The sequence below is a fragment of the Phoenix dactylifera genome, chromosome 13 (genome assembly GCF_051530095.1).
Source record: "Phoenix dactylifera cultivar Ajwa chromosome 13, Ajwa_hap1_PhDact_Kaust_v1.1, whole genome shotgun sequence".
NCBI classification, from domain to species: domain Eukaryota; kingdom Viridiplantae; phylum Streptophyta; class Magnoliopsida; order Arecales; family Arecaceae; genus Phoenix; species Phoenix dactylifera.
Window position 1 is genome coordinate 288,640 of NC_143202.1, and position 21,648 is coordinate 310,287.

The following is a 21,648-nucleotide window of genomic DNA, read 5'->3' on the forward strand; positions in this document are numbered from 1 at the left end:
CAATAATGGATTCTCCGTAAATGTAAATTTTCCATAGTTATCAATTTTAAAATACAACATTGACTTGCTTTAGTAGGTCAAGAAATTAGATTAATCCAAAATATTGCTCCTTTTTTTTTTTGGTGCAACGGCGGCTCACTACATATGCCCAAAACAGTCACAGTGTACAGTACACGATCTAGTGCCAACGGCATGTGATCAAAGACCCCCATAAGACGGCCCCAGAGTGATGTGTTGCCAAGAATATCCCGGACTAAGGGGTGCAGATCTGACCTGGCATGCCCGCTCTGGATCGATTCAATCACTGTGAATGAATCGCCCTCAAGAAAAATCCGTCAAGAGGTGAAATTCTTGGATTTATGAAAAATAAACCACTGCGAAAGCATTTGCTAAGAATATTTTCATGAATCAAGAACGAGAGTTGGAGGCTCGAAGACGATCAGATACCGTCCTAGTCTCAACCATAAACGATTTAGAAATATTAAAAAGTATAAGAATGCATAACAGTTGAAAATAAGCAAAGTATTGCTCCTTTTGAAAATTTGTATTTTCAACATCATTGATCAACCATTTAAAGATCTTTTTAATTTGTTTTGGCATGTTATTTTAGTGGTTTTCAATAATTACTGAAAGCTATTGAAAATTGTGAAATCACATGTTTTTGCAGGTTCAATTTTCCTATGATTTTAAGTGTAAGGAATTGTGTTTTTCAGTCTGAATTGAAATCAAAACTTTCTAACGACCATAAAGCTGCCTTCAACTAATATAGATCAAGAAGCCTTCCGTTTTTACAGAAATCATGAAAGGGTCTGAAAGAAATTTTAAGTCTTATGGTGACCTCAATGCCATCTTTGTTTACCAGTGTGATGCCTATCAATACTCTTCTACTGAAATCAACTACAAATCTAAACATTCTGCACCAGTTCAAATTCAAAATTCTAGAACCAAATTCCAAAGTAGTTCATTTTCTTGTTTGTCGAGTGCTACATTTAATGCAAATGCCACTTTGGCAAATATAAATGTTATGGCAGGCAGGAAGAATAACAAAACAAGAAGAAAAAAAAGAAAAGAGAAGAGAAGAACAAGAGCACACAACATTTATATAGGCGACCTACGTCCACAAATAGAGACGATGTAAAAGCCTTATTATAATAAAAATTGGAGATTACAAAGTATAAAATTTCTTACAAACTCAAACCCACCCCAATATATAACTAGCGTCCTAAGTCGATTTAGACTTGAGCTGGTATCCTAAGTCGATTTGGACTCAATCTTCTAGAACTTGTAAACTCAAGACATACTCAACAACAAATATATGCAATGGCCTTATTGGAGGAAAACCCTTGCCTGCATTAGATTCACCAAGTCATTTGGAAGGAAGATATTTTCCTCTTCTATTTCAAGGCTGAACCAGCTATCATTATCTTCCCAAAGTAGCATATCCACATTAAGTGGTGTTGTATCAATTGATAGCAATGTGATCGAGAGTAGTAGAAACTTTTGGAACTCCATTAGTGCTCCTACAAGGGTTGAATCTTCAAGCTTTCTTTGTAATGTGGATGTACAAATAGGTGGCGGTGTGATATGGGAGGATCGTGTGCAGGCTGTATGTTCTAAAGAAAATGGATGACTATATTGTGGAGTATATGATGGATTCAATAGAAGAGATGTTCTAGCTGGAGCTTTGTATGAAATATAAGGTTTTATCTATATTTTCTAGAATGTCATATTAAGCAACAAAGAGAATCCAATGTTTTATAGGAACAAAAATACCTCTATATTTTCAATAGAACAAAAAGTTTTATCTATATTTTCTTGTACCTCTTTGAAAATCAGATCTCTGGATCAATTCCTCATGAATTAGGAAATTGGTAAGCTCAGGAGATTTGGAAATCGATACCAACCTTTTAGATGGTTCAAGCCCTACTAGTATCAAAAATTTAACCAAGCTTGAAATCTTGTACCTCTTTAGAAATCAGTTCTCTGTGACAATTCCTCATGAATTAGGAACTTGAGGATGCTTAATGTGTTGATGCTGTCCATTAATCGAATCTTTGGCTTAATCTCTCCATTTTTTGGAAGCTTAACCAATCTTACTGATTTGCACTTATTCAACAATCGACTATCTGGTTCTTTGCCTCAGGAATTTAATAATATTACACATTTGAAAGTTTTCCAATTGATGAACAACAATTTTTGTGGCCATTTACCCCATGACATATGTGAAGGAAGAGTACTGTTACGGGGGAACTAAGCCGCCATGCTCCACGTGACCGGCACGCGCGCCCATGAAGACTACGGCTGTCCTTTGATCCAGCAATCCGACCCCGAGTCGGACATCTTCGGCTCCACAGCCCGACCTCGAGTCGGCTGCCCTTCGATCCAGCAGTCCGGCCCCGAGTCGGACATCTTCGGCTTCGCAGCCCGACCCCGAGTCGGCTGCCCCTTAATCTAGCAATCCGACCCCAAGTCGGATATCCTCAGCACCGCAGCCCGACCCCGAGTCGGCTGCCCCCTGATCCAGCACTCCGACCCCGAGTCGGAGATCTCTTGATAACGACAGGCTGCTTCCCAGAGGCACGCCGAGGCCTCCTGCTCCACTACTCCCTGCAACGGCTGTATCCGATGCTGTTCCACGATCTCCTGTATCAGCCGTACAAAGCGGAACTCCACTACGCCCTGTCATGGCCGTACCCTGCGCTGCTCCACGATGCCCTGTAACGGCCATGTCAGTGGCCACTCCATCGCGCCCCACGATGACAAACCCCCCTGAGAGACCCCCCAGCCAGGTATATATGCGGCTGGGGGGAGAAAGGGGGGGTAAGCAAGAACTTCCAGAGCACTCTCCTACTACCTGCAATTATCTCTCCTTCTCCTCCAATCTCCTCTGACTTGATCGTCGGAGGGCCCCCACTACCCCAGTGGTGGTGCGAGGCTTGCTTGCAGGTTTCCCGGTGGAAGGTGGAGCACAATCAACATCGACCAAGGCAGCTCAGACGGAATCCCGTTCACACCGCTGTGCCAATCGTTCTTGGTTTGGACCACCAGCAACAGTTGGCGCTAGAGGAAGGGCCCTGATCTCAGAGCGGTCGTAATGGCACGGCGAGGTGGTCGTGGAGCTTCCAATGCCTCCGGTCGCGGGGCCTCTCGCGCCTCCGGCCGGGAGGCCGCTGCGTCTCCAACACATTCTCAGCAACACTCCACCATTCCACCCCCCATTCAGATGGTCGAAGCCGCTCAGTTCGACCAGTTAGCCCAGCAGGTTCGCACCCTCGCGGAGGCAGTGCAGAACCTGCGGGGTGTGATGTCTCGAGCGCCACAGCGGGCCCAGGAGCCGCTGCCCCCCGAGCGCTCATCTGTCTTCCTCAACCCGCGCTCCTTCCTCTCCCATGGGGAGGAGCGCCGGCGCGAGGAAGGTTCTCGAGCACGGTCCATTCTGCCAGGACCTTCTCATCGAAGCTGCGCGGGGTACGAGAGGCGGACCCGGGCGCTTTCTCCGACCCCACAGTCCTCGAGGGGCCCGCACTCCAGTCGGTCCCCCTCGCGCCGCTCCTTGTCTCCCACCCACCGGTCGCGCTCCCTGGACCGGCGGGTGGACGATCTCCACAGACAACTCCAGGTCCTGAAGGGCCACTCCAAAGATCTCTACGCCGACTTGGAGATCTCCTCCCAACCGGCGCTTGCCTCGAGGATCCTGCGGACCCCAAATCCGTCGGGATTCAAAATGCCGGCGATCGAGCCCTATGACGGGGCGGCGGACCCGCGGGATCACGTGGAGAGTTTCAGGACTCTTATGCTCCTCCATGGAGCATCAGATCCCCTCCTCTGCAAGGCCTTCTCGGCGACCCTCCGTGGCCCAGCCAGGGCGTGGTTCGCCGGCATGGAGGCTGACTCTATCCAGTCCTTTGACCAGTTCACTCGCCTCTTCATCAGCCATTTCGCCGTCAGTAGCCGGCGGCGATTGGTTTCCGACTCCCTCTTTGATGTCCGGCAAAACGAGGGAGAAAGCCTGCGGGATTACCTTACCCGCTTCAACAAGGCTACATTGGAGGTCCGGAACCTGAGCCAGGAGGTGGCTCTCTCAGCCCTGAAGCGTGGCTTCCGGAAGGGCAGACTCACCTTCTCCCTGGACAAACGCCTGCCGCGGAGCTTCCAGGAGCTGTTGTCTCGGGCGAACCAGTATGCAGACGCCGAGGAGGCAGCCGCCCACCGGAACAAGGAGGCCGCCGAGGCCCCTCTAAAGCTCGGAAAGAAAAGGCGAAAAGAGGCACCCCAGAGGAGGAGCCCGACGCCTCAACATCGGCGCAGAAGCCCGTCACCGGCGAGGAACCACGGCGCCCCACGCCCTCGTTCTCCGCACCGACGCTTCAACCGGTACACCCCACTCCTGGCCCCCCGGGCCCAGATCCTTATGGAGGTCAAGGGGCGGGAGAACCTCCCGGTCCCGAGGCAGATGAAGAAAATCCCTGGGAGGAGGCCCTCTCGGGCGTACTGTGAGTACCACCGAGACCACGGCCACGACACCGAAGACTGCTTCCAGCTTCGGGACGAGATCGAGGCTCTCATCCGCCGAGGGCGTCTCGGTCGATATGTAAACGACCGACGTCCCCCCGCAGACCCGCGTCCGGCCGACCCGGCCCCTCAGGAGCCTCGGGAGCAGAATCGACCCGTCGCGGGCGTAATCCACACCATCACTGGGGGCTGCTCTCGGCCCGTGAGAAACGCAGGGGGCTCGGTGGAAGCATCAGGGGTGGCCGTCGCGAAGAGGCAGCGGGTCGGAAATGTAATCACCTTTTGTGATGAGGATGTAAAGGGGGTTCAGACCCCCCATGATGATGCCATGGTGATCTCCCTCACTATGGCGAACTATGATGTAAGGCGTGTTCTTGTGGATAGTGGAAGCTCAGCTGATATTTTGTTTTACGAGGCCTTCCAAAAGATGAGCTTGTCCCGACAAGTGTTGCACAAAACATCCACCCCCCTCATAGGATTCACTGGAGACGCTATCTCGGCCGAAGGTGTCATTGAGCTGCCTGTGACTGCGGGCGTTGCACCCGCAGAAGCCACGGTGCGGCTCGGGTTCTTGGTCGTCCGTGTTCCCTCGGCCTACAACGCTATCCTCGGACGACCCGGACTGAACGCCCTTCGCGCGGTAGTCTCTACATACCATTTGCTAATGCGGTTCCCCACGGCGGCCGGGATTGGAGAGGTCCGAGGTGACCAACCGACCGCACGGCAATGTTTCCTAGCAACTCTCAAAGGGAAGAAGCCCGTGGAGGCCCTAGATGGTCGAGAAATTCTAAGGAGCTGGAATTCCGCTAACCTGCGGATGTATTACCAGTAGAACGACGATGCCAGAAAGACAGTTCAAAAATGTATAACACTTTGCATTTCAATAATTTCTGGTTACAACGGCGTGCTCGTGTGATTACAAGGAATTCCCAGAGGGGAATTAGGGTGTAAAGAAAGTAAAGAAGAGGTGGAGACTCCGAGGAGCTGAAGATCTGGGATCCCGAAACCTCCGTCTGAAGCGGTTGCAATCCCGTCGGAAGTGGGTACTTCCAACCGGAGGCGCCATCGGCGTCTCACGAAAGAGACGAAGAGCCGGCGCGGATGAAGAAGAAGTGGACGAAGGAGAAGTCCACACTGCCTCCAACCGGAGGCGCCATCCACGCCCCACGAAGAGGATGAGGAGCCGCCGCAGACGAAGCTCCCGCTGCCCCCAGGGGAACGCCGCCTCCAAAGGATATTCCGATCCTCCCCAGTGTCAGAGGAGAGAAGGAATATGAGGGAGAAGAGCATATGGAGGCGCGGTCCCGGATCGAGCGTCTGGTGCAGAGCTCAATCGGGAGGCTGAACTTCAAGGAGGGGAGATGTGATCCCGGATGAAACGCCTAGAGCGGAGTTCCGCCGGAGAGACCCTCCTTGCTGATCCCAGATGAAACGGCTAGTTGGCTGAAGTCGCGAGGGGCGCGCCTCCCGTTCCTTCGGCAGGAGTCTCTCAGCCATGCGCCAGAGAGAAGGTCTACGATCCATGGCAACTTGAACAGCTCCGGCTTGGCAAACTCCATCGCCCCTGCACCTGTATTTATAGCCAAACTGCAGCCCCCCGGTCGTTCCGATGCGGGTGGCTCCCATAAATGCGGACGCATTGAATTCGGAGCCGTTCTGGCTCTCGAGGCGTATCTTTCCGTGATTTCCTAAGCGTCATTCTCCTTAATCGCATTCTTTGTGCAGGACACTCCGGGTGGCACGTACCCCTAGGTCCACATATCTCCGCTCGCGCCCAGGCCGCATCCGCCTCGAAGAACGCGCGCATCGCGGCCGCTTAACTGACACTCCTCGCAAGCAGCAACTGGCAATCCGATTTCCCAGGTAACGCATCAATTAGCGTTTAATGCCCTTCTGGTGTTCCCCAGGCAACGCTTGGAGAAGAGGAGAAACACGATCGCAGCTGGCCACGGAGAAACCCCGTCGGGCTGCAAGCGACAGGCGCATGGCCAACGAGCGGAATTTCCCGAGGCACGGCCCTCGGATGCCAGGCTAACCCGATGATCATCCCGGGAGCAGACTAGCCTGAAGCCCCGACCGGTCGCCTTGGCTTGCGCCAGCCTTGGCCGACCAACGAGCGGAATCTCCCGAGGCTCGGCCCTCGGATGCCAGGCTAACCCGATGATCATCCCGGGAGCAGACTAGCCTGAAGCCCCGACCGGTCGCCTTGGCTTGCGCCAGCCTTGGCCGACCAACGAGCGGAATCTCCCGAGGCTCGGCCCTCGGATGCCAGGCTAACCCGATGACCATCCCGGGACCAGACTAGCCTGAAGCCCCGACCGGTCGCCTTGGCTTGCGCCAGCCTTGGCCGACCAACGAGCGGAATCTCCCGAGGCTCGGCCCTCGGATGCCAGGCTAACCCGATGACCATCCCGGGACCAGACTAGCCTGAAGCCCCGACCGGTCGCCTTGGCTTGCGCCAGCCTTGGCCGACCAACGAGCGGAATCTCCCGAGGCTCGGCCCTCGGATGCCAGGCTAACCCGATGATCATCCCGGGAGCAGACTAGCCTGAAGCCCCGACCGGTCGCCTTGGCTTGCGCCAGCCTTGGCCGACCAACGAGCGGAATCTCCCGAGGCTCGGCCCTCGGATGCCAGGCTAACCCGATGACCATCCCGGGACCAGACTAGCCTGAAGCCCCGACCGGTCGCCTTGGCTTGCGCCAGCCTTGGCCGACCAACGAGCGGAATCTCCCGAGGCTCGGCCCTCGGATGCCAGGCTAACCCGATGATCATCCCGGGAGCAGACTAGCCTGAAGCCCCGACCGGTCGCCTTGGCTTGCGCCAGCCTTGGCCGACCAACGAGCGGAATCTCCCGAGGCTCGGCCCTCGGATGCCAGGCTAACCCGATGACCATCCCGGGACCAGACTAGCCTGAAGCCCCGACCGGTAGCCTCGGCTTGCGCCAGCCTTGGCCGACCGACGAGCGGAATTTCCTGAGGCCTAACCCTCGGATGCCTGGCTTAGTGCCGGAAGAATTTCCTGAGGCCTAACCCTCGGATGCCTGGCTTAGTGCCGGAAGAATTTCCTGAGGCCTAACCCTCGGATGCCTGGCTTAGTGCCGGAAGAATTTCCTGAGGCCTAACCCTCGGATGCCTGGCTTAGTGCCGGAAGAATTTCCTGAGGCCTAACCCTCGGATGCCTGGCTTAGCGCCGGAAGAATTTTCTGAGGCCTAACCCTCGGATGCCTGGCTTAGCGCCGGAAGAATTTCCTGAGGCCTAACCCTCGGATGCCTGGCTTAGCGCCGGAAGAATTTCCTGAGGCCTAACCCTCGGATGCCTGGCTTAGCGCCGGAAGAATTTCCTGAGGCCTAACCCTCGGATGCCTGGCTTAGCGCCGGAAGAATTTCCTGAGGCCTAACCCTCGGATGCCTGGCTTAGTGCCGGAAGAATTTCCTGAGGCCTAACCCTCGGATGCCTGGCTTAGTGCCGGAAGAATTTCCTGAGGCCTAACCCTCGGATGCCTGGCTTAGCGCCGGAAGAATTTCCTGAGGCCTAACCCTCGGACGCCTGGCTTAGCGCCGGAAGAATTTCCTGAGGCCTAACCCTCGGACGCCTGGCTTAGGGCCGGAAGAATTTCGAGAGTCAAGAGTCGGCAAGACGCTGCCAAGAGTTAAAAAGAAAAAAAAAAAGAGGAGGACGAAAGCGAGATGAAGAAACATTCGACTTGTATTAATTTTCATTGTTTCAGGGCCAAGGCCCATACAATTTGGCAAAACGCCGACATACAAAAAAAAGAGGACAACGAAAGGTACAAGAGGTCAGCTTGGAGGAACCCCCGGGTCGGGAGCGTCGGGCTCGTCCGCAGGGGGTAGGGAGGCGGTAGGAGAATCAGCAGGCGATGGCGCCGGAGAGGAGTCGAGAAGGGAAATCCCACTCAGGTCAACTTCGGGGTACTTAGCCGACACCCTTGCCAGGCCCTCCTCGAAGCCTAAGATGAAGGATTCGGACCCCGCATCCGACGCGTCACGGACGAACTCGTCAGACTGACGATAGGCCCGTACCGCCTCCGACATATCACGGGTGAACTCGGCGGACTGACGATAAGCCTGTACCGCCTGGCGCCCGATCTCCGCACTCTTCTCGGCCAGCGCCGCCTCTGCTCGCTCCGTAATCTGAGCCTTAGCCTCCAAGACCTTCGCCACAATCCGGTCTTCAGCCTCGGAGGAGACCCTCAGCAGATTAGCCTGAGCCTCCTTATGCTTCGCCTCGGCAGCAGTGCGAGCGGCCTCAGCTTCCTCCAGGCGCGAACGGAGCTCTTGGTCGTTCGCGCGGGACCTCTCCAAGGCTGACTCCAATTCGCCCAGTTTGGCTTCAAGAGACCGGGTTTTGTCGGCAGACCGCTGTCGGCAGACCGCTGAGCCTTCTCCCACCTCTCTCGATAGTCCGCGACCTTCCGGAACTGCTTTTCAGCTCGTTCCTCCGCCTTCTTAACCCTGCTTTCGAGGCCCGAGGCGAGTTTGAGTTGCTCCCGAGCTTCCAACAGTTGCTTCTCGAGGGCGGCGAAGCCGAGTGCCCGCTCTTCGGCCTCCCGGAGCCTCGCCTCGAGGTCCCCGGTCGTCCTGCCCGCCACAGCCTGGCCTCCCTCTTCCACTGCTTTCAGTCGGTTCTCGGCCTTCGCCAGAAGCCCCGCCTGTTCCTTGTAGCACTCCTCTAGACGGATCATGTACTGGGCGAGCTAAGAGAGAGGAAAAGTGAGGGCGTCAGGCGGAGAACAACAGAGCTAATAAATGGTGAAAAGCGGCCAGAAGAACACTCACCGACATGAGACAGACGCAGCTGGCAGCCCCGACGTCAGAGACCCCCAACTCCCGGACCCGCCGACGGTCCTTCTCCAGCAGCACTGTGTCGATGAGGTTTCGGGCGCCATCGGTAGTGAAGGCCGACCCCGATTTCTCCCCGGAGCCGGATGGTGGTTCTGCAGCCTTACCCTTATCCATCGCCTAGGGAAGAGTCCTGCTGATTGTGCTCGGGGCGGGGGTCACTCCAGGAATTGATAGGGCCCCGCTCGGCCGGGGCCTCGGCGCGTCCCTCCTCGAATCATCAGGAGCCGGCTGAGTCGAAGGCCGGGCCGGGGACCGATCACGTCCGACCCGTCCGTCTCGAGCGGGCTCGGATGATACCTCCGGAATAGCGGCAGTCTCACCACCGGAGGGCTGATACAGCGTCAGCTGCCGGTCCGTGCCCACGGCGTCTCCCTGATCGGTGGGCCCAGACTCGTCGGTCGGCGTCGGAGGCACCTCCTTGCGGGACTTCTTCGCCGGCGGGGCCCCGCTCGGAGGAGCTCGTTTCCTCCTCCGGACCGCTTCCAGTAGGGACGACCTACCAACAGCCGGTCCCTTGTCCGACCGCATGACGTCGTCAATCTCTGCAACAAGAACGAGATGGTCGAGGGCTGAGAAACCGAAGGAAAGAACGAGACGAAAGAGGAGAAAAGAGTCAAAAAAGAAATGGTGGCGGGCTCACGGTCGGTGGGGACCGAGCTCAGACCGACATTCACCAAGGTATCCTCGGAAATAAGGCGGGCCACCGGGGGGAGCTGGCCCTCGGCAACCAACCCCTTCAAGGCGGCCAAGCCATCGGATTCCTCCCTCGACAGTCTCGATAGGCCGATCGGGGACTTCATCGGCGTCTCCCAGGTCGCCCTGATTTCCCAAGAGGGATCTACATCGATGAAGAAGAAACGCTCCTTCCAGCCGTGAATGGAGGAAGGAGCCTCTTTGACGAGGCCGCACCCTCGCCGCGCCGCAAAGCACCACCACCCTTTGTCCTGGGGGTGGCCACTCAGGCTGTAGAACTCCCAAAAAAACATTCAGAGTGGCGGAAATCTCGTGCATGCGGCAGAGAACCTGGAAGACCGTCAGGGCACGCCACGAGTTCGGCACCAGTTGCGTTGGCGCAACTCTTAAACCCCGGAGTACCTGCACGACTAAGTCCGAAGGGGGAAAGCGGAACCCGGCCTGGAGAATGCCCTCATTGATGGCGATCTTCCCTGGAGGAGGATGGGACATCCTCTCCTCAGGCCCCGGGAGCGTAACGTTGCAGGCCTCGGGAAGGTGGTACCGAGCCACGAGTTTGTCTAAGTCTTCGGCGACCAGCTCCGACTTAATGTGGTCTGCTCTCACTTCGCCCATTCCTAATGGCCAATAAACCTACGGTCAAGATGGGGACAAGAAGGGGGGAAAGACCGGGACGACTGGGGTACACTAGTACAAAAGGAGAAAGTATGGAGAGCCCTAAGTAGAAGAATGGGGTAACTCACCGGAAGAGAAGGAAGAACGGCTCCGAGAGCGTCAAAGGAGAAGCAAGCGAACAGTCCGACGGCAACAACGGCAGCGCAAAGGGGAAACTCGAAAATGTCTGTAAAGAGGAAGACGGACGGGGGAGGGCCCCCGGTTAAATAGGCGGAAAGGCGGGTGATGCCTCGATGACGCCAGAGGACGCCTGGCCGCCGAAGGGTCGCTCGCGCCCCAAAGGCGAATCGACACCATTAAGGAAGGATGTCCGCCGAAATCCTCAGACTGCCAGGTCAGCAACAACCGCCATACGCCATAAAGAAGGCGGGGAGCTCGAAGCGCGCGCGCCTCTCCGAGGGATGGCGGAAATCTCGAAGCATCACTCCCTTCACCCGTTCCCCTTCTGGTTCCAGGCTCGGAAGTGGGGGGCTACTGTTACGGGGGAACTAAGCCGCCATGCTCCACGTGACCGGCACGCGCGCCCATGAAGACTACGGCTGTCCTTTGATCCAGCAATCCGACCCCGAGTCGGACATCTTCGGCTCCACAGCCCGACCTCGAGTCGGCTGCCCTTCGATCCAGCAGTCCGGCCCCGAGTCGGACATCTTCGGCTTCGCAGCCCGACCCCGAGTCGGCTGCCCCTTAATCTAGCAATCCGACCCCAAGTCGGATATCCTCAGCACCACAGCCCGACCCCGAGTCGGCTGCCCCCTGATCCAGCACTCCGACCCCAAGTCGGAGATCTCTTGATAACGACAGGCTGCTTCCCAGAGGCACGCCGAGGCCTCCTGCTCCACTACTCCCTGCAACGGCTGTATCCGATGCTGTTCCACGATCTCCTGTATCAGCCGTACAAAGCGGAACTCCACTACGCCCTGTCATGGCCGTACCCTGCGCTGCTCCACGACGCCCTGTAACGGCCATGTCAGTGGCCACTCCATCGCGCCCCACGATGACAAACCCCCCTGAGAGACCCCCCAGCCAGGTATATATGCGGCTGGGGGGAGAAAGGGGGGGTAAGCAAGAACTTCCAGAGCACTCTCCTACTACCTGCAATTATCTCTCCTTCTCCTCCAATCTCCTCTGACTTGATCGTCGGAGGGCCCCCACTACCCCAGTGGTGGTGCGAGGCTTGCTTGCAGGTTTCCCGGTGGAAGGTGGAGCACAATCAACATCGACCAAGGCAGCTCAGACGGAATCCCGTTCACACCGCTGTGCCAATCGTTCTCGGTTTGGACCACCAGCAACAAGTTCTATATTATCTTTTTTTGAGCAACATCCATTTTGAAGGTCCAATTCCCAACAGCTTGACAAATTGTACAAGCCTAAGCACCGTCTAACTTGAGCAGAACCAACTATCTGGGGATATATCTGAAAATTTTGGAGTGTATCCACATCTCTAGTACATCGATTTAAGCTTCAACAGACTATCTGGTAAGCTTTCACCAAATTGGGGAGGGTGTCATAATTTGTCGCTCTTAAGAATCTCCAACAACAAGGTTACAGAAAGCATACTAGCAAAACTCAAAAAGTTGACTCGACTACAAGAACTTGACCCAAGGTCCGCCGTACCGGTACCGGTCGGCGTACCGGTGGCCGGCCGGACCGATACGGTACCGGTCCGGTTCGGTATGTACCGGTTGGTACCGGTCCCGTACCGGCCGGTACGCGGTGGTTTCAAAAACCACAGCGCGCGGCGCTGTGGTTCTAAAAAAAAAAAAAATCGTACCGGTGCGAACCGGCCGGTTCGCACCGGTACGAGGCCGGAACCGGCCGGTACGGGCTCCGAACCGGCCGGTACGGGCCCGAACCGGCCGGTACGCACCCGTACCGGCCGGTTCGGATAAAAAACTGGGAAATACCGGTTTTTTATCCGTTCCGGTACCGGTCCACGGCCGGACCGGTACGTACCGGCCCGTACCGGCCGGTACGGGCCGGTACGGCATTCCATGACTTGACCTTTCCTTGAACCATCTATCATGAGAGATTCGAAAAGATCTGAGCAAGTTAACTAATCTATATAACTTGACTTTGAGCAACAACCAACTTGTTGGAGAGGTATATCCAGAATTTGGAGAACTATCTAATTTGGAGTTTCTTGATCTGTCAATAAATCAACTGAGAGAAAGGGTACCAGAATAATTAAGTAACTAACTGCATGAAACTTCAATCGTTGAAGCTTGGAAACGGTTATTTTAATGAAAACATTCCTTTTCAAATTGAAATTCTAGTCAACCTTGTTGAGTGATTGTTGTTCCCCTATTTGATTTTGATGAGCCCAAAATACTTGAGTATATTTCATATTATACTAATGAATTCAAATGAGTGTTTCAGGAAAACATTATTGAATGTGCTAGAATGACTTAAAAATTGGTTCAAGAGTTTTAAATTCAACCTTAGCTATGTTTGGAACCATTTTAATTTTCGCCCTGCACTCAAGTCGACTTCCAAGATTCTCGAGTCGACTCTGAAACAAAGGCTGGTAACTGGCACGCCCTCAAGCCAACTCCCAATTTGGACGAGTCGACTCATCGTGGATTGGCAGAAAGCAGGATTTCTAAATGCAGAGCACGAGTCGACTCCGACTGAGATCGAGCCGACTCTAAGAGCAAAGACAGAAAAATATTTTCTGGTACAATGCCCGAGTCGACTCCAACTATGGGCGAGTCGACTCTTGCGAAAATACAGAAGATCAGTTTTCAAGCCAACTGATATCGAGTCGTCTCCAACTCATATCGAGTCGACTCCAACTATGGGCGAGTCGACTCCTGCGAAAAGACAGAAGACTCATTTTTAAGCCAACTGATATCAAATCGACTTCAGCTATGGATGAGTCGACTCCGACAAGAATGACAAAAGAATAATTTCTATGGCACTGAGATCGAGTCAACTCCAGTGAAGGCCGAGTCGACTCCGAGGACTAAGTCAGAGATCAAGTCTTTAAAGCTTCTGATAACAAGTCGACTCTAGTTGTGGACGAGCCGACTCCAACAAGAAAGACAGAAGGTCAGTTTCTGATACACTGAGATCGAGTTGAATCCAACTGTGCTCGAGTCGACTCTAATAAGAAAAGATAGAAAATCAGTTTCTGGTATACTAAAACTAAGTCGACACCTGAAGGTCGCGAGTCGTTTCTCGCTTTTGGCGAGTCGACTCCTACATGTTGCGAGCTGTCTCCTGGAAAAGATGCCTGGACAGCACTATTAGAGATACAGTGAGTGAGTCGTCTCCTAAGGAATACGAGTCGTCTCCAGTTTCAGTCGAGCCGTCTTCTAGTCACGCGAGTCGACTCCAATCTCAACGGTCATATTGTTAGGCTGCACAGTAATGTCAGAACGGCTCTCTTACTCTTTTTAACGATTATTTTTCAAAAAAAAGAGCCTTGAAAAGTGTTTAAAAGGAGAAGGAAGACATGAATAAAGTATCTATTGAAGGGCATTCAAGTTTACATCTTCCTAAAAGAAAGTTTAAGAGCCTTTTTCAAATGAGAAAGAGGAGTAACTATGCTTACATTGATTTCAGAAGTACTCCTCACATTCAAGGCTCGATTATTCGTTCCTCAATCACCGGTGCATTCAAGAGAGGATCCAAAAAAGAAGAAGCCACATCTTTCTTCAGCATAAAATCTATTTGAGAGCTTCTACCTTTCTCATATTGTTTATATTGTGCTGTAACTCATATATTCTGATTTTGTTTCTTGATTCGATCAAAGAATTGGATCAAGGGGATTAAGGGTTGTTGATGAGCCAGTGTAAAATCAACGTTGTTTAGGTTGTAGTTGGTAAGCTGAAAAAAACTAACTAGGTTGAATTGTGAGCCCGAAAAAAGAATCGGTTTGGTTCTAGTCGGTGAGCCTGTAAAAACCGACCGAGTTCATTGTGATCTCGTGAAAATAACAAGTTAGGTTGTGAGCTTGTAAAATAACCGGGTGTAATCTTAGGGATCATAGTAAACTCTCATGTAAGGCTTGAGGAGTGAACATAGGAGCAGGGTTGGCTCCGAACCACTATAAAATTTCATATATTTGTGTCGTCGTTCTTTGAGCATCTTTTCCTTATTGCTTTATCCATAGGTTGATTTATCTTCTTAGATTAAAATCAAGAAAGCTTTCACAATTCTTATTAGATTACTTAAAAAGTACCTAAGTTTTATTAATACCCAATTCACCCCTGCTCTTGGTTGTCTACTGGGCAACAAGTGGTATCAGAGCAGGTGCTCTTATAGTGATTGTTGTTCCAATCAAACTAGGATAAAAGATTAGATGACAACTCAACTCAGGTCTTTCCTTGCAGAGGAACAGTCAACTAATAGGCCACCATTGTTTAACGGAACCAACTATACCTATTGGAAGGCTAAAATAAGAATTTTCATTCAAGCCCAAGATTATGATGAATGGAGCATCATTGTAAATGGACCACATATTCCTACACACACAGTAGATAACATCCCTATTTTCAAGCTTGAAAAAGATTGGAATGACAATGATAGGAGAAAAGCCCAATTAAATGCTAAGGCTATGAATGTCTTATATTGTGCCTTAGACCCTAATGAATTCAATAGAATCTTCTCTTGTCTTTTAGCCAAAAAAATATGGAATAGACTTGAAGTTACCCATGAGGGTACTAATCAAGTAAAAGAGTCTAAGATAAACATGTTAGTGCGCAAATATGAGCTTTTCAAGATGGAACCAACTGAAACCATTACTTACATATTTACTCGGTTCACTGATATTATTAATGGGCTGAAAAGCCTAGGTAAATTATATTCTGACAGTGAACTTGTTAGAAAAGTACTGCGTTCTCTACCTCGAACGTGGAAGGCAAAAGTAACAGCAATCCAAGAAGCTAAGGACCTCAATGTCCTTCCACTCGAAGAACTTCTTGGATCCTTGATGACCCACGAGTTAACTATGAAGCAATATATCGAGGATGAGAGCCAAAGAAGAAAGGTAATAGCACTTAAATCCATTACTAACAAAGAAAGTGCATGCAGCAGCAGCAGTGAGGATGAGGAAGAAGAAGATGAGGAAGAAGCTCTACTTGTGAGGAAGTTCAGAAAGTTTATGAACAAAAGAAAGCCTTACTACAAGAAGAGATATACTTCTCATGCCTTCGACAAAGAGAAAGGTAAGGAAAAAGAAAAAGAGACAATTGGGTGCTATGAATGCAGGAAACCGAGGCACATTAGAGCTGACTACCCATTAGTAAAGAAGCTTGGAAAGAAGAAAAAGAAGGCACTCCTCACATCCTTGAGCGAAACTGAAAGTTCATCATCGGAGGAAGAACCACAAGAAAAGCGAAATCACTGCCTTATGGCTGATGAAACTAAGGTAAGCTCTGAATTTCATCTTGATTTTACTTTTGAAGAATTATATGATGCATTTAATGAAGTAATAGATAAATGCAGAATTCTAACTCTAAAGAATAAAGAATTAAAGCTATCTAATCAATCTATCATGCATAAAACAGAAATCTTGTCAAAGAAAAAAGAAAAACTAATTAAAGAAGTTTCCGAATTAAAAATAAGTAATCAATCCTTAAAAGATGAATTAACCAATAACATAAACTTACTAACTGAAAATCAGAACTTAAGTAAGAAAGTTAATAAATATAAATCAATTATTGAAAAGTTTACTTTTAGCTCAGAAAAATTACAAATGATCCTTAAAAGTCAAAGAATTATTTTTAATAAAGCTAGTTTAGGGTACAAACCTAAAGACAAACACAAATTATTTAAAAACTTTTTGTAAGAGCTAAAGATACTTAAACTGAAAGCTTAACATATTTATGCAATGATAGAATAGGACATAAAACAAACATAGTTAATCACAGAAAAATAGAAAATCAAAAAAAGAAAAATATGTTTGGATTCCAAAAGGGACCACCTATACTAACCATGAAGGACCCAAAAAAGCTTGGATACTTAAATTTATTTGATGTGTGCTTCTAAGAGTGTCTTGCGGCCAAACACAATGAAAAGAGTTGGTATTTAGACAGTAGCTGCTCAAGACATATGACGGATAACAAAGAACATTTCTTCACCCTTGAAGCAAAAGAAGGTGGTATAGTGACTTTCGGTGATAATAACCAATGTCGTGTGATAGGCATTGGTAAAATTCAAATCACCCCTCCTAACTATATTGATAATGTATTGTATGTTGATGGTCTTAAGCATAATTTGATTAGTATTAGTCAACTATATGATAGAGGATTCGATGTTTCATTCAAATCATCATTATGCATAGTAATCAATTCAATTGACAATAGCATAGTATTCAAAGGTCTTAGACGTGGCAATGTATACATGGTATATCTAGATGATCTAAAAATAGTCACTGTTTAGTAGCTAATAATGCTAAGGTCAATGAGGTAAGTTGGTTGTGGCACCATAGATTAGGTCATACTAGCATGGATACACTATCTAAACTAATCAAAAAGGAATTAGTAGGTGGATTACTAAAACTCAAATTTGAGAAAGATAAAGTTTGCAATGCATGCCAATTTGGTAAACCAACAAGAAATTCATTTAAGTCTAAAAATGCAATCTCAACTACTAAGCCACTAGAACTACTCCACATGGATCTCTTTGGGCCAACTAGAACCACTAGTCTAGACAGAAAGAGATATGGTCTTGTGATAATAGATGACTACTGATATCGAGTCGACTCCAATTATGGACGAGTTGACTCCGATAAAAATGATAGAAGAATATTTTCTGCGGCACTGAGATCGAGTCGACTCCAGTGAAGACCGAGTCGACTCCAAGGACTAAGTCAAAGATCAAGTCTTTAAAGCTTCTGATAATGAGTCGACTCCAACTATGGACGAGCCGACTCCAACAAGAAAGACAGAAGGTCAGTTTTTTATACACTGAGATCGAGTCAACTCCAATAAGAAAAAACAGAAAATCAGTTTTTGGTATACTAAGACCGAGTCGACACCTGAAGGTCGCGAGTCATCTCTCGCTTTTGGCGAGCCGACTCCTAAATGTCACGAGCCATGTCCTGAAAGAAATGCCCGGGCAGCACTATTAGAGATAGATCTTTCTGATTCTCGAAGAATGAGGGGCAAAGGGATTGATCGAGAAAGATTTCTTTAAAAAACATATATATATATATATTAAAAAATATATAAAAAATATAAATATAATGTATAAATATATAAATAAAATGTATAAAATGCATAAAAAAAAATAGAATGTATAAATAATAATTAATGAAATAATTACAATGGATTTAAAATTAAAACTTATTCTTAGATAAGTGAGCGAGTCGTCTTCTGAAGAATACAAGTCGTCTCCAGTTTCAGCCGAGCCGTCTTCTAGTCGCGCGAGTCGATTCCAATCTCAACGATCATATTGTCAGGCTGCACAGTAATATCAGAACGGCTCTCTTACTCTCTCTAACGGCTATTTTTCAAAAAGAAGAGCCTTGAAAAGTGTTTAAAAGGAGAAGTGAGATAAGAACAAAGTATCTATTGAAGGGCATTCAAGTTTACATCTTTCTAAAAGAAAGTTAAGAGCCTTTTTCAAAAGAGAAAGAGGAGTAACTATGCTTACATTGATTTCAGAAGTACTCCTCACATTCAAGGCTCGATTATTCATTCCTCAAGCACCGGCACATTCAAGAGAGGATCTAGAAAATGAGAAGCCACATCTTTCTTCAGCATAAAATCTGTTTGAGAGCTTTTACCTTTCTCATATTGTTTATATTGTGTTGTAACTCATATATTCTGATTTTGTTTCTTGATTCGATCAGGGGATTGAATCAAGGGGATTAAGGATTGTTGGTGAGCCAGTGTAAAATCAACGTTGTTTAGGTTGTAGTTGGTAAACTGGAAAAAACCAACTAGATTGGATTGTGAGCCCTGAAAAATAATCGGTTTGGTTCTAGTCGGTGAGTCTATGAAAACCGACCAAATTCGTTGCGATCTCGTGAAAACAACAAGTTAGGTTGTGAGCTTGTAAAACAACCAGGTGTAATTCTAGAAATTATAGTGAACTCCCAAGTGAGGCTTGGGGAGTGGACATAGGAGCAGGGTTGGCTCCGAACCGCTATAAAATTTCGTATGTTTGTGTCATGGTTCTTGGAGCACTTTTCCTTATTGCTTTATTCATAGGTTGATTTATCTTCTTAAATTAAAATCAAGAAAGCTTTCACAATTCTCATTAGATTACTTAAAAAGTACCTAAGTTTTATTAATACCTAATTCACCCCCCCTCTTGGGTTGTCTACTGGGCAACAAACCTGCAATACTTCTTGGATCTGAGTCACAACTCATTTAATGGAGAGATACTATCACAATTTGGCAAACTAGATAAGCTAGAAGTTTTGAATCTATTACACAATGAGCTGACCGATCATGTTCCACTTTCTTTGAGTGATATGATAAGCTTGCCATCTATAGACTTATCATACAATGAATTAGAAGGTCCATTGCCCAACAACAGAATTTCGCAGAATGCTCCAATGGAGTGGTTTACCCACAACAAGGGCTTGTGCGGTGCAATGAAAGGTTTGCCTTCATGTGGCTCGTTTACAACCAGCAAAGATGATTCAAATAAGCACCACAAACTTCTCTTATTTCTCCTAGTCTCTTATTTCTATTTGTTGTATTTGCTTTGCTAATTTGAGGGGGAAGAAATATACAAGAAATGATGCAAGTATTGAAGAAGGTAGATTCTCTATTTGGAACTTCAATGGAGAAGACGCAAATAATGATATCATTCAAGCAACAGAGGATTTTGATGCCAAGTACTGCATTGGCACTAGAGCATATTTTAGTGTTTACAAAGCACTGTTGCCAAATGGCAAGTTAGCAACTTTGAAGAAAATTCATCCATTAGAAATTGAAAACTCACTAAGCAAGCAAACTTTTTGGAACGAAGTTCAGACACTAACCTAGATCCAACATCGGAATATTGTGAAGCTTTATGGTTTTTGCTCCAGTGCTCGACATAAGTTTTTTGTTTGTGAATACATGGAGAGAGCTTGGCAAATACTCTCCAAAGTGAAGGTGCCCCTGAATTGGTTTGGTCTAAGAGAGTGGACACTGTAAAACATATTGCTCATGCTCTATCATACATGCAACCATGATTGTGCTTTGCCATTAGTGCACCGAGACATAACAAGTAATAATATTCTACTTGATTCAAAATACAAGTCTTGTATTCCTAACTTTGGTAGTGTTAGACTTCTAAAGCCTGATTCATTTAACTGGAGTATGCTTGCAGGCACAATAGGATATTTAGCCCCAGGTATACTACAATTCTATTTTTGTAATGTAAGAACAATGGCCTTACAAATTTGTTTATAATTTTTAATACATTGTTCAAGATATGTTAAGAGCATCTTTAGGTTTATGTCTATAGAAAAAAAAAGTAACATATCTATGACCATGGTAACTTATCAATGCATCACACACTTCCATGCTCCTCAAAGAAATAGTACAATTTTTTCCTCAAAAAGAGTTATTGTTTCTTTCTTGTTCTTATTAGAATTAGCTAATTGCATGTTACTCTCCATGACATTCATGTGACCAAGTTGATATGAAGATATGCTTGTTTAACTTTTAATACTATTACATTTTCAAAGCTATAATTTGTCCTAGACTATATAATACATGGTAAACTATTGATTATATGCTGACTTGCTTTCGTGAGGACATACACAATTTTGAGAATGTTTTGAAGTTTACAAGATACCTTATGTTGCAGTTACAAGTAGACTCTAGAATTAACTAAATGGGCGAAACTAGCTCTATTAGAAGTGGTTGACAATAAAACTTTGATTATATATTTTTCCATAGCCGTTGCAGAGTTTGCATACACAATGAGGGTTATTGAGAAATGTGATGTATATAGTTTTGGAGTAGTAGCACTTGAGATTGTAATGGAAAAGTATCCAAGAGATCTTATCTCTACTTTATCTTCTCCAGTTAGTGAAAACATCTTTCTGAAAGATATATTAGACCCGTGAAAGTAGTTATGACGACATTCCCATGTTTGGATAACAACCCACTTTCTCGTCCGACGATGCAAAATGTATCTCAACAGCAATCTACCATCGGGGCACGACCAAACTCCCAACTTTTGGACATGATTAAGTTATGTCGCCCAATCCATGTCAAGGTATGATAGAAAATAGATATTTTGCTAACAATAGCCACCATTTAATATACAGTTTATCTCCTTTTTTCAGTTCAAGAGAGTTTGCAGAACTTGATTCTCTTATTTATATGTTGTACAGATAAGTTCTTATGTAGTAAATTCATATCAACCAACGGATAGATCCCTTCATTCTTTTACTATTGAAAACTGTATAGTTATCTTCACTGGGTTGTCACAACAATTAATTTATACTCAAGCATTTTATTGACCTAGTCAATCTAGAAAAAATTATTGCCTAATATGGCCATGCTTGCAGCTAGTCACAACCACTGGTTCCTATGATGATGGACAATTGGACATATTTGATGAATAAAGCCCACAGAAATCAATGACCGTGATTGGCTGCCTGCATGTAGTGTAGGCAATAATATCTTATCAACCTGGCACAATATGCACCCAACTATAGAAATTGTGTTTACCACGGAGCAATATACTTGTAAGCACGCACTCACATTTACGAAGAAAATATGCGAACTGGCATGTTTTTGTTAGAAATTTCGGGGGAAAAAAGTATAGTGGGCCATTTAGGTCGGGATAGTTGCTATCTCGATGCTCTGTTTAAACTGGAATTGTACTAGATCAGATTTTATTCATTGGACTGATATTGGATTGTATGGTTTCTTAGGCTTGGACATCCTATGTCCCCCCTTCGTCTCCTCTGTTTATCTTTGTCTTTTCCTTTCTTTTTTTTGCTTT

At 47.8% G+C, this 21,648-nt stretch overlaps 2 pseudogenes; both read left to right on the forward strand.

Annotated features, from left to right (window-relative positions):
* The first annotated feature begins 1,622 nt into the window (after positions 1-1,622).
* On the forward strand, positions 1,623-18,586 carry LOC149751411 (uncharacterized; annotated as a pseudogene).
* Positions 18,587-19,009: 423 nt separating this feature from the next.
* On the forward strand, positions 19,010-20,761 carry LOC148700164 (MDIS1-interacting receptor like kinase 2-like; annotated as a pseudogene).
* Positions 20,762-21,648: the final 887 nt, after the last annotated feature.